Source organism: Nannobrachium achirus (assembly GCF_963921795.1).
Source record: "Nannobrachium achirus genome assembly, chromosome: 15".
Classification (NCBI taxonomy): domain Eukaryota; kingdom Metazoa; phylum Chordata; class Actinopteri; order Myctophiformes; family Myctophidae; genus Nannobrachium; species Nannobrachium achirus.
In genome coordinates, this window is record NC_137822.1 from 63,391,974 (window position 1) to 63,408,094 (window position 16,121).

Here is a 16,121-nt window from a genome sequence, read left to right on the forward strand (position 1 = left end):
GTCGATAATTTTTTAAGACAATCAGGCGCGCGTATGGCGTGCACGGGTCCCGCGCCGTTCCATGCTAACGCTAATGCTAAGTGGATGGACTGGTTGCTAATTTGAGGCCTTCTAGCAATCGCCAGAGACCTTAATCATTGGCGACATCTAGTGTACACTATATAGACTACAGCCTACCAAAATGTCATGCATATGAGGGAGATCTACTGTGACTCTGAAAAATGTATAATATTCCTGGCAGTATAGGCGCAAAAGCATATTGTAAATGGCTGTGAGTGTTAACACAAAAAAGACAGAAGAGATTGTTTTTGGTGCGCCACTAGATACGCACAGATCTCCCATTACTATTCACAGTGTATGTTCGTACACATACCTCGGAGTAGTAATAAACCATTTTTTGTCATGGAAAGATCAGATTGAATCTGTGTGTAAGAAAACAAAGCAAATAATCGACTTCTTTCTCCGTTTGAGATCTTTTGGTGCTAGTAGACAAATTCTTCTTATGTTTTTCACTTTTGTCATTATGAGTGTTCTTCAGTACTGTAGTACCAACTGGTATGGATGCTTGTCTGCAGCCCTAAAGTCACAACTGCTGCAACAACTGAACATTTGTTCAAAGATAGTTGGACAACCACTCCAGATGCTATATATAGATGTATACATCTACGTATGATAACAGCATTCTGAGGTTGACAAGAAATATTACCTCTAACAGTAGCCACATAGAGAATATAGGCTGCTGCCTTCAGGAAGGAGATACGGTGTTCCAGAATACAACAAGGTCAGACTAAAAAGGTCCTTTGTCCATCAGTCGACTTTAAGGCTTAACTCTTATTCTGCTTTGAACGTTCCTGTTCGCCCCAATTTTAACGAGTGAGGCGCGCCAATACGGCGCTCGTTCGTTTACCTCGTCTGATGACTGTAAGCTGATGAGGGGTTGTGCCGCCGTGTACTGTAATCACATCGCGAGCAGTGATGTTCTTAAAAATCCATTATGCGTTTACATCAACGGAGACCATTTTGCTTCCGTGTTGATTATCTCAGGCCCTGGGGCTGTGTGTGCAATGTGTCTTCCCATTGTATGGCAAGAGGAAGCGGCCACATTCACATTAATGGCATTACGCAACCCTCTGCTGGCTGGCCTGCTAAAGCGCAGCCTGCCAGGCAATATAAGGCAAAAAAAAAAGAAGAAAAAAAGTATCTCAATCTACTATAACGTTGCAAAGGTAAGCCGCTTTTTGATGGCGCCAGACCCAATAAATAAATAAATAATCTGGCAGTAAGAGAGTTAATCAGGACTTTAGCCAGAGGTAGGCTAGGCTGTGGACATTGCTCTGGTCTGTAGTATTATCCGTATGTAATCCTGTCTTGTTTTTTTTTTTTTTTTTGTTCTTTGTGTCAAATGTTTGTATATTATGTTTTGCATACATGGCTGCTGTGTCACAAGACAAATTTCAGTGTGAACTGACAATAAAGTACCATATCATATCATATCATATCATATCATATCATATCAGTACTTGGTCTGCTCTTCCTCTACACCAAACCTCTTTAACGGAAATAGCAGATCTACAAGCTAAATATGATACTGTATTTTTGTCTTAGTCCGGAGGATTGGGACGAAAATTGTTTACATTTTCATAAAAGCGTGAAATTTGTTACACTTGTACAGTTTGGGGCCCTGAACATTTTCAGAAAATGGAGCCATCCCAAAAACGCCCCCTGGTGGCCATGGCAGCCATTTTAATTTGTCACACTGTGTATACTGTCTTTTCTCCACTATGGACACGCTTCTTCAGAGTTGCTAACCGACTGAAACTCTCCACTGTGGATATGTTGATGTGTCTTCAGGCTACTTGACGCACTGAAACTCTTGTCACACTGTTTACAGTGGTAGGGCTTTTCCCCGGTATGGACCCACTGATGTATCTTCAGGCTACATAACACACTGAAACTCTTGTCACATAGTTTACAGTGGAAGGGCTTTTCTCTGGTATGAACACGCTGGTGATTCTTCAGGCCATATAACTGACTGAAACCCTTATCACACTGTTTACAAACAAAGGGTTTTTCACCAGTGTGGATACGCTGGTGTGTCTTCAGGTGAACTAACTCACTGAAACCCTTATCACACTGTTTACACACAAAGGGTTTTTTCTCCACTGTGGATACGCTTGTGTGTCTTCAGAGAGTCTAACCTACTGAAACCCTTGTCACACTGTTTGCAGACGAAGGGTTTTTCTCCACTGTGGATAAGTTGGTGTCTCTTCAGACTCCCTAACACACTGAAACCCTTATCACACTGTTTACACACAAAGGGTTTTTCTCCAGTGTGGGTACGTTGGTGATTTTTCAGGGCAGCTAACTCACTGAAACTCTTGTCACACTGTTTACACACAAAGGGTTTTTTTCCAGTGTGGGTACGCTGGTGTGTCTTCAGGCTACCTAACTGACTGAAACCCTTGTCACACTGTTTACACTGAAAAGGTTTTTCTCCACTGTGGATACGCTTGTGTGTCTTCAGAGAGTCTAACCTACTGAAACCCTTGTCACACTGTTTGCAGAAAAAGGGTTTTTCTCCAGTGTGGGTACGCTGGTGAATCTTCAGACTCCCTAACACATTGAAACCCTTGTCGCACTGTTTACACACAAAGGGTTTTTCTCCAGTGTGGGTACGCTGGTGAATCTTCAGACTCCCTAACACACTGAAACCCTTGTCGCACTGTTTACACACAAAGGGTTTTTCTCCAGTGTGGGTACGCTGGTGATCCTTCAGACTCCCTAACACACTGAAACCCTTGTCGCACTGTTTACACACAAAGGGTTTTTCTCCAGTGTGGGTACGCTGGTGTATCTTCAGACTCCCTAACACACTGAAACCCTTGTCACAGTGTTTACACTGAAAAGGTTTTTCTTTGGTGTGGACATGCTGGACATGCTGTGCCGTTACCTCAAGTAAACTCTTATCACATAAGAGGTTTTCTTTCCTCTGTAGGTCATCAAATGTTTCTTTACTTATCCCGGCTGCGTTGAAGTCCTCGCAAGATCTCGGTTGGCCTGTGTCTCCTTGTTGCTGGCCGGTTACACAGCTGGTGATTGTCCGACAGGAAGATGAGGGGAGTTGTCCATTGCTCATCGTTTGACAGTAGAGGTTGTTGTGGCACCTCGACATGTCTTCATGGAGGGTGACCCGAGACGTGACGGCGTATGGACACTTAGAACAGGACACCTGTGTCTTGGAAGATTGGTTCATGCCCGCTGCTATTGGACTGTAAATTGGAAGGCGTTTCTTTGTCTCTTGCTGGCTGGAAAGACTACTGTATTCTCTGTCAATCTCTTTCTCCTCCTCTATGTCTCTATATATCGCTGCCTCTCTGACTCTCACAGTACACTCTGTCTGTAAAGACTTTCCGTTTCAAGGATTAGGACCCGCCACAGTCGTGTCCGGGTCCGGTAAGAACTTAACCAAGATGTCTTGAATCGTATGGAAGCCTCTGAGGTCTTGCTGTGAGAACTAGCCGAAGGTCTTGAGACGGTTGGATGATACAGAAGCTTCTGTGATCCTGAATTGAGTAAGAGCCGAGTCGAAGAATGCTTCTGAGGGTTCTGTGAGAAGTACCCGTCTTTTATAGGGCTTGTTTGTGTACGTTATGACATCAGCTGTGGACTGGGTGGTATATGGAGTTATAGGTCGTCCGTGCCCAAATATGGACTGATGAGGTCAGATTTAGTGAGATGCGTCGGTTATCTCTATAAATGGAGATTACCAACCGTATGACGTGAGATCAATTGAGAGCCTTCTTTACTCACTTGGTCGACCCAGACTAAATGTGACGTTTAGAAACTGTGTCACATCTTATTCAGGTTGACCAGCTCTGGTCTGACGTCACACAACACAAACCATTGACATCATTCCTAATAACACCGATTTGCACATCAGACAGTTGCAATTCATCCATCTGTGATTTTAGTTGAATCATTGAATCAAGTTGATGACCAGCAGGAATCATGCAATTGCTTATTTTTATTTTTAATTATATTCAGGCGGCTAACAATGCTCCCTAAAAAAATCTAGTCTCTTTGGCGCTTCTAGGAGCCGCAGTCTACCTCCAAAACTATTATTGCCAGACCCATGAAATGGGTAGAGGCGGTCCTGATTGGTCTGTTATTTTGGATGGGCACCCAGTTTAATAGACCAATGACAGAACTTCTCACAGATAAAAATAATTGTTTTTGAGGCATATTGTAGCCCCAGGAAGTGTCACGCACATAACATTTCTTTAGGAAGCATTGTTAGCCGCCTGAATAAAATACAATTAAAATATTATTTTTTTTAAATAAGCAATTGCATGAATCCTGCTTATGTCAGCAGAAAACTGCTTATTTCTGCCTTAATAATACTAGATGCTTGGACGCCCGAGCGTCTAGTCGGGAGCCGGCCTACTCGGGAACAATGTAAATAGGGAATTAATGCCCCACCCTTTAATGCAAACCCCATTTTACCTGTTGTCATTGGGCCGTTTTAGCCATATGTTTGGCTGTGTCCATTTATGCCCATTTATGGAGATATGTCTGTCTGTGTCCATTTAATGCCCATATATGGAGAACTCTGTATCTGTCTGTCTGTGTCCCTTTTATGCCCGTATATGGAGATCTCTGTATCTGTCATTTTAATTTGTCACAATCTGTATACTGGCTTTTCTCCACTATGGACACGCTGGTGCTTCTTCAGAGTTGCTAACAGACTGAAACTCTCCACTGTGGATATGTTGATGTGTCTTCAGGCTACTTGACGCACTGAAACTCTTGTCACACTGTTTACAGTGGTAGGGCTTTTCCCCGGTATGGACACGCTGATGTATCTTCAGGCTACATGACACACTGAAACTCTTGTCACATAGTTTACAGTGGAAGGGCTTTTCTCTGGTATGAACACGCTGGTGATTCTTCAGGACACATAACTGACTGAAACCCTTGTTACACTGTTTACACACAAAGGGTTTTTCACCAGTGTGGGTACGCGTGTCTTCAGGTGAACTAACTCACTGAAACCCTTATCACACTGTTTACACACAAAGGGTTTTTCTCCACTGTGGATACGCTCGTGTGTCTTCAGAGAGTCTAACCTACTGAAACCCTTGTCACACTGTTTGCAGACAAAGGGTTTTTCTCCACTGTGGATAAGTTGGTGTGTCTTCAGGTTACCTAACACACTGAAACCCTTGTCACACTGTTTACACACAAAGGGTTTTTCTCCAGTGTGGGTACGCTGGTGCTTCTTCAGGGAAGCTAACTCACTGAAACCCTTGTCACACTGTTTACACACAAAGGGTTTTTCTCCAGTGTGGGTACGCTGGTGAATCTTCAGGCTACCTAACTGACTGAAATCCTTGTCACACTGTTTACACTGAAAAGGTTTTTCACCACTGTGGACAAGCTGGTGTGTCTTGAGTTGACTTGACCTACCAAAACACTTGTCGCACTGTTTACACACAAAGGGTTTTTCTCCAGTGTGGGTACGCTGGTGCCTCTTCAGGGAAGCTAACTCACTGAAACCCTTGTCACACTGTTTACACACAAAGGGTTTTTCTCCAGTATGGGTACGCTGGTGAATCTTCAGACTCCCTAACACATTGAAACCCTTGTCGCACTGTTTACACACAAAGGGTTTTTCTCCAGTGTGGGTACGCTGGTGAATCTTCAGACTCCCTAACACACTGAAACCCTTGTCGCACTGTTTACACACAAAGGGTTTTTCTCCAGTGTGGGTACGCTGGTGAATCTTCAGACTCCCTAACACACTGAAACCCTTGTCGCACTGTTTACACACAAAGGGTTTTTCTCCAGTGTGGGTACGCTGGTGTATCTTCAGACTCCCTAACACACTGAAACCCTTGTCACAGTGTTTACACTGAAAAGGTTTTTCTTTGGTGTGGACATGCTGGACATGCTGTGCCGTTACCTCAAGTAAACTCTTATCACATAAGAGGTTTTCTTTCCTGTGTAGGTCATCAAATGTTTCTTTACTTATCCCGGCTGCGTTGAAGTCCTCGCAAGATCTCGGTTGGCCTGTGTCTCCTTGTTGCTGGCCGGTTACACAGCTGGTGATTGTCCGACAGGAAGATGAGGGGAGTTGTCCATTGCTCATCGTTTGACAGTAGAGGTTGTTGTGGCACCTCGACATGTCTTCATGGAGGGTGACCCGAGACGTGACGGCGTATGGACACTTAGAACAGGACACCTGTGTCTTGGAAGATTGGTTCATTCCCGCTGCTACTTGGACTGTAAATTGGAAGGCGTTTCTTTGTCTCTTGCTGGCTGGAAAGACTACTGTATTCTCTGTCAATCTCTTTCTCCTCCTCTATGTCTCTATATATCGCTGCCTCTCTGACTCTCACAGTACACTCTGTCTGTAAAGACTTTCCGTTTCAAGGATTAGGACCCGCCACAGTCGTGTCCGGGTCCGGTAAGAACTTAACCAAGATGTCTTGAATCGTATGGAAGCCTCTGAGGTCTTGCTGTGAGAACTAGCCGAAGGTCTTGAGACGGTTGGATGATACAGAAGCTTCTGTGATCCTGAATTGAGTAAGAGCCGAGTCGAAGAATGCTTCTGAGGGTTCTGTGAGAAGTACCCATCTTTTATAGGGCTTGTTTGTGTACGTTATGACATCAGCTGTGGACTGGGTGATAAATGGAGTTATAGGTCGTCCGTGCCCAAATATGGTCTGATGAGGTCAGATTTAGTGAGATGTGTCGGTTATCTCTATAAATGGAGATTACCGACCGTATGACGTGAGATCAATTGAGAGCCTTCTTTACTCACTTGGTCGACCCAGACTAAATGTGACGTTTAGAAACGGTGTCACATCTTATTCAGGTTGACCAGCTCTGGTCTGACGTCACACAACACAAACCATTGACATCATTCCTAATAACACCGATTTGCACATCAGACAGTTGCAATTCATCCATCTGTGATTTTAGTTGAATCATTGAATCAAGTTGATGACCAGACCCGGAAGTAAAGGAAGCTGGCAGTCTAAGAAAAGTGAGCGGTGCAAACTAATTCCTGCGCGAATCAGTGTTGATAGGCATGCATGGCAATATTATTCTTTTTGTGTATGATGTCAGTCTAGAGGTCTGCTCAGACTATATAGGGCTTTATCGTCATTTCTCATCAGTTAGTTGACCAAGCTACGGATTGTAACTGTTAAGTGACCAATTATTTACGTCCAGAGAGGCCTCCAGAGAGAAGATGAATATTTTAGTTTTTCAAAGTCTGTTCATTTGTATTTTAAACTTGATAGCTGCCTATCATTTATAACCTGTAAGATTTTCCACAGTCTGTCTAAAAGTGTGGTTATTTTATCGCTTATAAGTGATATTCATCTAAAACAATTTTGAAATTCAAGGTTAGCACCGCTCAAGAATTTTTTATGACGTATTTTACGTGGCCTAAACGCGTTCTAAATCAGGGACAGATCAACAGATTCAAAGTGTTTCATTGGTCTAGCGAACTCATGTCATCATCATTTGTGACATCATAGTTTTGGTAAAAAAGCGGTCTATAGGAGCGGTTAGCACCGCTCAAAAATTACTAATTTTATACCAGCTTGCGTCTTGTGGAGCAGTTTAGTGGCCTAAATTGAATTCTGTCTTACCATTTATATTTTAAAGGAGAAATAAGCAGATTTCTGCTGACATAAGCAGGACTCATGCAATTGCTTATTTTTATTTTTTATTTTTATTTTATTATATTCAGGCGGCTAACAATGCTCCCTAAAAAAAACTAGTCTCTGTGGCGCTTCTAGGAGCCGCAGTCTACCTCCAAAACCATTATTTTATCTGTAAGAAGCTCTTTCATTAGCAGCTCATTGGTGCATGAACCAGCCGACCGGGGCTAAAAGGATTGACAGACAGGTCAACCAATCTGAACAAGAACAAGAGGCGGTCCTGATTGGTCTTGGTTATTTTGGATGGGCACCCAGTTTAATCGACCAATGACAGAACTTCTCACAGATAAAAATAATAGTGTTGGAGGCAGATTGTAGCCCCAGGAAGTTTCACACACACAACATTTCTTTAGGAAGCATTGTTAGCCGCCTGAATAAAATAAAATTACAATATATTTTTTTAAATAAGCAATTGCATGATTCCTGCTTATGTCAGCAGAAAACTGCTTATTTCTGCTTTAATAATACTAGATGCTTGGACGCCCGAGCGTCTAGTCGGGAGCCGGCCTACTCGGGAACAATGTAAATAGGGAATTAATGCCCCACCCTTTAATGCAAACCCCATTATACCTGTTGTTATTGGACCGTTTTAGCCATCTGTTTGGCTGTGTCCATTTATGCCCATTTATGGAGATATGTCTGTCTGTGTCCATTTAATGCACATATATGGAGAACTCTGTATCTGTCTGTCTGTCTGTGTCCCTTTTATGCCCGTATATGGAGATCTCTGTATCTGTCTGTCTACTTGACCTAGAGTGCAAAGTGATAGTGAGGAAGAATCGTCTATTTGCATGTCAGAATGAGTCAGCAGAAGTGATGTCAGACATCAGCTCCGCATACGGAGATTCCGAACCTTTCACGTCGGTTCAGCTCCGCATACGGAGATTCCGAACCTTTCGCGCCGGTTCCGGAAAACCGCGTATCGGGTCGGGCCGGGCACTGCACTCCGTGCTGCGGCGGGGAATGCGCATGCCGAATTTGAAGGCGTACGGTTCTGGAGATATGCACCGCACATACTCACAGAGATTTCTCGCATTTATTGTAAGACTAGTGTTGATGCTGGGGCTAGCTTAGTTAAAGAGGACTAAATCAAGTCGTCCTATGTCTCAAGCAGTGACTCCCAAAAGACTTGCTGGCTTTAGGTTTTCGGGACTACCTCACAACATCATTGTTGTACATGATATCAATGGAATCCTTGACCATCAAAACATAGGTGTAGACATCACCTATTCTGTAGTATCATGCTTGGTTCAAAATAATGCAAATACATTATTTGGTAATGGCGGAAATTAAAATGGCCGACATGGCCACCGGGGGGGGTTACGATGGCTCCATATCTGAAAATGTTCAGGGCCCCAAACTGTACAAGTGTACCAAATGTCACGCTTTTATGAAAAAGTGAACAATTCACCTAAAATATTGTTTCAATCCTCCGGACTATCTAAAGTTCTCCTCAGAAACACACATCTCCTCTCCACACAAACACACACATGCGCGCGCGCACGCAAAGATTTGAAGGACCCTGTGTAACTCTGAGAACCCCCTGTTAAAGAACCTTTCTCTAGATGTAGATAATAGACCCTTGCCATTGCTTCTTTAAAAATAAATATAGAAATATACAGTATACTGTGTGTGTCGGACAAGGAAAAGGAAATCAAGATCCTTTTGAATAATGTCTTATTCTGATGATTAGTGACACCGTTGAGTTCAATGCAGAAAAATAAATAAATAAATAGAGCATGGTCTACAGCGCCTATGGGCTTCTTAAGCCGTGACATCATTTTGTAGTCAGACCCCCAAGCAGATTTATTGTCAAAGTGTTGTTTCCCTCGCTATTTCAACAGATCTGAGACAAAAATAACGACTAACGTATAATTCTACCACTTTCCTGTCAACAAGAAAGAGAAGAAAGATTAGCTTATAGTAAAACAGATTCACGGGCGCTCTGACCTCTTGGCACCAGAAGTTCTCCTCCGCCTACAAAATGATGTCAGACTTAAGAGAATCAAGTAAGGCATGTTGCCTTACTTTACTTAACACCAATACAGTTATATTGAACAGTACAGTACATCATGAGAACTCCAATAACTTCAACTTTGTGCATTTTGCCAGGTGGGCTCAGTTTTTTTTCCATGCTCGGTTTCACATCAAGATAAATCAAATTATATCAACATCAAACAACCAAACAAAAAGTGAAAGAAAATGAAAAGCTCTCTGCATCTTATAAGGACCCCATAAAACTGTGAAAAGCGATGACTCATCACTAAACCATAGTTTTGTGGGTCTGGTTTTAGCCCATGGAATGTGTTTCATGCAAAACAAATGCTTGCAATGGATTCAGAAATGTCATACCCCACCATAGGGTCAGCCAGACTTGGAATTGGAGCGAATTATTGCTTACCTTTGTCATGTTTCTCTTTAATGATTCCCCCATAACCCACTTGTTCTCCCTGTTACCCCCACCCCCTTCTTTGTCTATTCCTCTTCCTGAAAACAACACAAACGACAGAGCTTGTGCAGCGTCTGATCAGACCGAAAATGCTTGCTAATTCGTCATAATATCAATTATTATAATTTAGCCATATCATTTGTGGAAGTTGAGCAATCAGACGGACAGCTGGCCGCCTGTGCCTCAGTTTATTTACGTTTGTATTCAAATCCTGTCCTTTGTTTGAATGGCCACCTGTAGTTGCCAGCATTGATGACCAGAAGGTCTACTCAAGCCTCTGAAGCACGGGCAGGTGCCATCAACACTGATTATAATAGTCTGTGTTTACCTAGAGACGAGCCCTGAGACTGTCTAGCCCCTGTCCTTTTTTTACATCGTTTATTCTCAACATACCTAGGATCCAAGGTCTGTCTTGTTTTTAAACTGCAAAGATGCAAACACGTTTTTAAGGGTTTAGATTTTAAATGAGACGTATACACATTGTATATTAAAGTAGACCTGTACATCAAGAGATTACATTTGCTTAGGGTTGAAATAGTAATTTGAGGTTTAGGTAACAGGGCTTAATGCCCACTTTCTCCACCGCCTACATGGTGTGAACGACCAGATGTCTATGCCTTTGATTAGACAGTAGGCATATGAGATAGGAATCGTTTTCACTCCATGCCTATAAAATGTATCCAAACCTTGCCTTAGTATGTACTAGACCTTACCCGTACAAAGATATGTGCTCCAAAATATGTGTGGGTTGTGGGGAAAGTTACTGTAACTGGTGCGTGCGTGAGAATATGTGGGAGCATCATAATGTAAGGAGCAGCCCATGGAGGAGTGTATTTATGATTTCCATACCCGTTGGAAGATGACCCGGTGCATGCATGACCCATGCGAGAGAGAGAGAGAGAGAGAGAGAGAGAGAGAGAGAGAGAGAGAGAGAGAGAGAGAGAGAGAGAGAATGTGTGTCTCTTCACTGCAACATTCCTAACTGTGAGAGAGGTGTGTGTGGGGCTATGGGATCCCATGGCCTGGAGGAACAGACCGTAACCCTGACAACAGGCTGAGCTGAACAGGCTGTGCTGTACAGAAGTGGTGAAGAAACGCTAATAAATAGCTTGAATTTGGGAAAAATGAAAATCGGTCTGTATAATGCTAATGGCCAATGCCATGTGAAAATTGGGATCAGTTGCTGAAGAGATAAAGGTGGAAATGCATTGTGACTGACCTACTGACTGACTGACTGACCTCTCTCTCTAATTATATAATGGATGTCAGCTCGAAGGCTGAAGGACTGTCCGATTTGCTGGGAGTTCTACTCCAGCAGAATGCATCATGGATCCGACCTATACTCTGCAAATAAACTTAAAGCTATATGTAAGTTGCTCAACAAGTGGTCAGTAGCGGTATTGCTTTTTTTGGCCGTTTTTCGCCCGGAGTCGCCGCGGACCACCGGAACGTGGGCACAAACCACCGCGACCGATACGAATCCGTAGAAGAGGGGTAGAACATAATTTTCTTACCAGGATTTGCGGAGTAAGAGGTTAATAATCCTTCACCATGTAAAGTTGTAAACACTGGTTGCTGAGGGAGGCTACTTCCTGAAGAGACGGCAAGCACACTGTGATTGGCCGGTAGTGTATCGTGTGTATGATCCGTGATGTGATTGGCCAACGTATACACAATTTATACGGATGATGCAGATGACGTAATTTTGCCAGGAATACCGGACCCCGGCCAGGATAATAGAAAACATATTTACAGAAGGCTTTAGGGGCTGAAAATAACGGAGTGGGTGTTCTAAAACTTTAGCGATTTAACAGTTAGGACAATTTTAAGATTTGTTTTATATAAAAAGTTACATAGTATAACTTAAACATTATGGGACCAGGGGCGTCACACCAAATTCTGGGCCCTGGGTACAAGGATTCACTGCGGGCCCCCCATGAATGTTAACTATTGAAAAATAGCAGATATACAAGCTCACAGCACGGTACCGAGTGCCGCGCTGCAAGCTTGTAGATCTGCTATTATTTTTTTAAACGTGAACATGTGTGTAAGAAAACTATGTTTCTATGTCAGTGGTGCTCAAACCTTTTCATGTCAAGGACCCCGAAATGATATGTATTTGGCCACGGACCCCCATCTCAAAATATTTAGTTCCAGGGACCCCCCCAGAAGCAACGTTTGAGTTACAAATGTTTTCTTAAAAAATACATATATTCAAAGATTTGCACACATTTTTGTGACTTTTCAAAAATAGCAGATCTACAAGCTCGCAGCGCGGCACTCGGTGCCGCGCTGTGAGCTTGTATATCTGCTATTTTTCAATAGCTAAAGTTACTAGGGCCCCTCCACCTTGGGCCTTAGTAACTCAGTCCCACTCCCCCCCTTGTGACGCCCCTGTATAGGACAACTCTACTACCTTCATTTCTCTCCAATCCGTTTCCGAACCTTTTTTTCCGAATTCACTCTAATAAAGGATTATTTAATAATACTTCACTTGCATACAGGACAAATTAAGAATTTCACCCACTTTACACTGTGATGTGACAATGAAGTCGATTCTGATTCTCCTTTGCTAAGTTTGACTGACATCAAACACGGCCCCGCGATGACAACCGTCCCTGTTTTACTTCACATGCTATTGGAGAAAAGACAGCTTTTTTATGTCTGTTCTGTCTGCAGTGGTTTGACAGTTTGAGTAACTAGAGCAGTGGTTCTCAAACTTTTTACGCCAAGTACCACCTCAGAAAATATGTCTCTCTCCAAGTACCACCATATATGTTAAAATATAGGTGCGTTACCGTGCGTAGACCCACCCCATATATGCACAGTTAACACAGGAGGCCAATTTATTCCTTGAATTCATGGAGATTTTTTAGTTTTTGTTGCATCTCTAAGCCAATAATTTGATGACCTTGGTCATCAAACAGATTTATCTATTTGTGAACTTCCCATGCAAACTGATGATATTTCTAATGTGATTAATCCGTTCTCAGATCCTCTAAGCTAGGTGTGTCCCCATGCTCATTTCAGCACAGCTGGAGAGCCTATTTCAATCAATTGCTTGGTCAGAAGAACTACCTGTAGTATAATAGTATAATAATATAGTATAATATTTCACTCCACTTGTGTATTTTTTCTTATTTTTGGGAAACTCCTCTGAGTACCACCAGAGGGGTGCCCATGTACCACCAATGGTACACGTACCACAGTTTGAGAACCACTGAACTAGAGCAAGAAAAAAGAAACGTCTTGTGGAACGCCAACTCAATATGTGGGACACTGGACAGTCACGGGAGACAAATGCGGTGCAGTTCCACATGAAGTGGCACACCTGGGTCAGTCACCCTACTGATGATGACAGTCCAGGGGTGATTAACTTGCTGCGATGGTGGACCCCTGATGGATGAGGAGGGGCGACAAGGGAACTGAGTTACTAGGGCCCAAGGTGGAGGGGGCCTTCATTATTTTATACTTTAGCTATTGAAAAATAGCAGATATACAAGCTCGCAGCGCGGCACCGAGTGTCGCGCTGTGAGCTTGCGAATCTGCTATTTTTGAAAAGTCGTGGAAATCTTGGGCAAATCTTTGAATGTAATTTTTTAAGCGAACATTTGTAACTCAAATGTTGTTTCTGGGGGGGAGGGGGATCCCTGGAACGAAATATTTTGACCGTGTCCAAATACATATTATTTTGGGGCTCCTTCACATGAAAAGGTGTGAGGACCACTGACATAGAAACATAAGTTTTTTCAAAAGACCTTAGAAGGATTTTAAATATTCAAAGACTTGCACAAATTGTCACGTTCTCAAAAATAGCAGATCTACAAGCTCGGAACGCGGCACTCGGTGTGAGCTTGTATGTCTGCTATTGTTAGTTAAAGCACAACATAATGCGTAATAATGCGTTCCCAGTCTAAATGTGTTAACCCATTTAGACCTGAGGCCGATTCCACTAATGCCTTCTAATGTAGTTCTCACACTACGAAGAACATGTTAAACAAACAGTACCAGTAAGACGCCCTAAGGGCAAGAAGTGACCTTGCCATGAAGGGCTAAAGGGCTGTCCATACTTTGACCGAAACCGAAGATTTCAGTCAAAAGGTCCTTTTCGACCATAAAATCATGTACCTCAGGACTTCTGAAAAGCATTCGACCGAATGAGAGTTTGGAAATGTGCACGTCGGAAAACACAACTCACCGAACATTTCGGTCGAAGTATAAACAGTCCTTAACTTTGACCAAAACATTCAGAGACGTGGTTGTGTGTTTAAGTTGAACAAAATGTGGCACAGACCACACAATAGGTCCATATATGGGCATTCCCAGATATGGGCTTAATATTGATGACATCAGGGATCTCCATTGGGACATAAAAGGGACAAGGAAAGAATTAATTTGCAAAATGTGTCCATATTTTCCAAATATGGTTATGACTGACGTCTGATATCATAGATGTCTGACGTCATAGACCACATGAGACTTATCATGATTGTGATGTCAGAACAGGTCAGCGGTGTGACAGACAGACGGACGGACATGAGCTGAAGGTTTTCATACTAAATAGCGACCTGCGGTCGTAATCTTTTTGTTGAATATCCACCGAAAACATTTTTTTTTTCATTTTTTTATATGCCAGTTATTCAGATTGATCATTCCAAATTGATAGATTGACTACCAGTGTTCTGAAGGGCCACATGTGACAAATGTTGCTGCTAATGTTAAATTGGGTGCGTAAATTTAGGTAAAAAAAAACATACATTTAGAATTCCAGACTTCTACTTGTAACAGAGTATTTCTCTATAGTGTAGTTTGACACTTAAGTAAAACATTTGAGTACTTTTTCCACCACTGGAGAAGGGCCAAAAAGAAGGTGAATACCTATCTGATGTGTAGGGCGCTCATTGCATTGGTGGTGCAGTGGTGTAAAAAGTATTCACAACACATACTCTGTTACAAGTAAAAGTCCAGAATTACAAAACATACTTGAGTAAAATTATGAAATATTGGCATCAAAATGTGCTTAAAGTACCAAAAGTAAAAGTACAAAATGTTTGAAAATAACAGATCTACAAGCTCACAACACGTCGCATTGGGAGGTTGTAGATCTGCTATTTTCAAATAGCCACGGTACAAAATAGGGCTAAAGTGGATTAATGTATGTTTTATAATATTATAATTTATATCTTCAAAGTAACTAGTTACTAAAGTTTTCAAATAAATGTAGTGGAGTAAAGGTACACCATTTCCATCCCAGATGTAGTGGAGTAGAAGTAAAAGTATTGGAAATTAGAAATACTCAAGTAAAGCACAAATACCTCAAAATTGTACTTAAGTGCATTACTTAAAGTTGGACTGTCATCTAAAGGGGGACTGTCACTTTAAAAAAGTAATCTTAAAATATTAGTTATGTTCATGATGTCATTGTGAGAATGCGCAATTAATTGACTGTACTTAGACTACTTAGTGTACTGGTCAGCTGTTGTTGGGGGGCAAGGGGCAGATTACACTGTGACATGAGTTTCAGTTTATTTCAGACCGTTTTCAGAGAGACCATGTGACCTACTGTATCATAATATTATAATGTTGGGGCGTGTCAGCGGGCCTTTAATGTACTTAGTTACTTTACAACACTGGCATTAGCCCTAGTTTACCACATGCTTCCGACATTGAGTCCACACTGATCAAATCTGCCCTGGACGCTGCTGCCAATGCCTCGCGGCAACAATGAGACTCACCACAGACTCGCACCAGAATCAACAACCCATAACAGCCTTAAGATTGATCTCAACAACAGCCTAATGCCTCATTCACACTACAGATATATAGTTGAACGTTTTGCTTGGTAATTCAATGTAATCTCAATGGAAACCAGCTTTAAAGGCTGGATTCCAAGGACAGCCGACACGCCCAGGCTTTAAAGCTGGTTTCCATTGAGATTA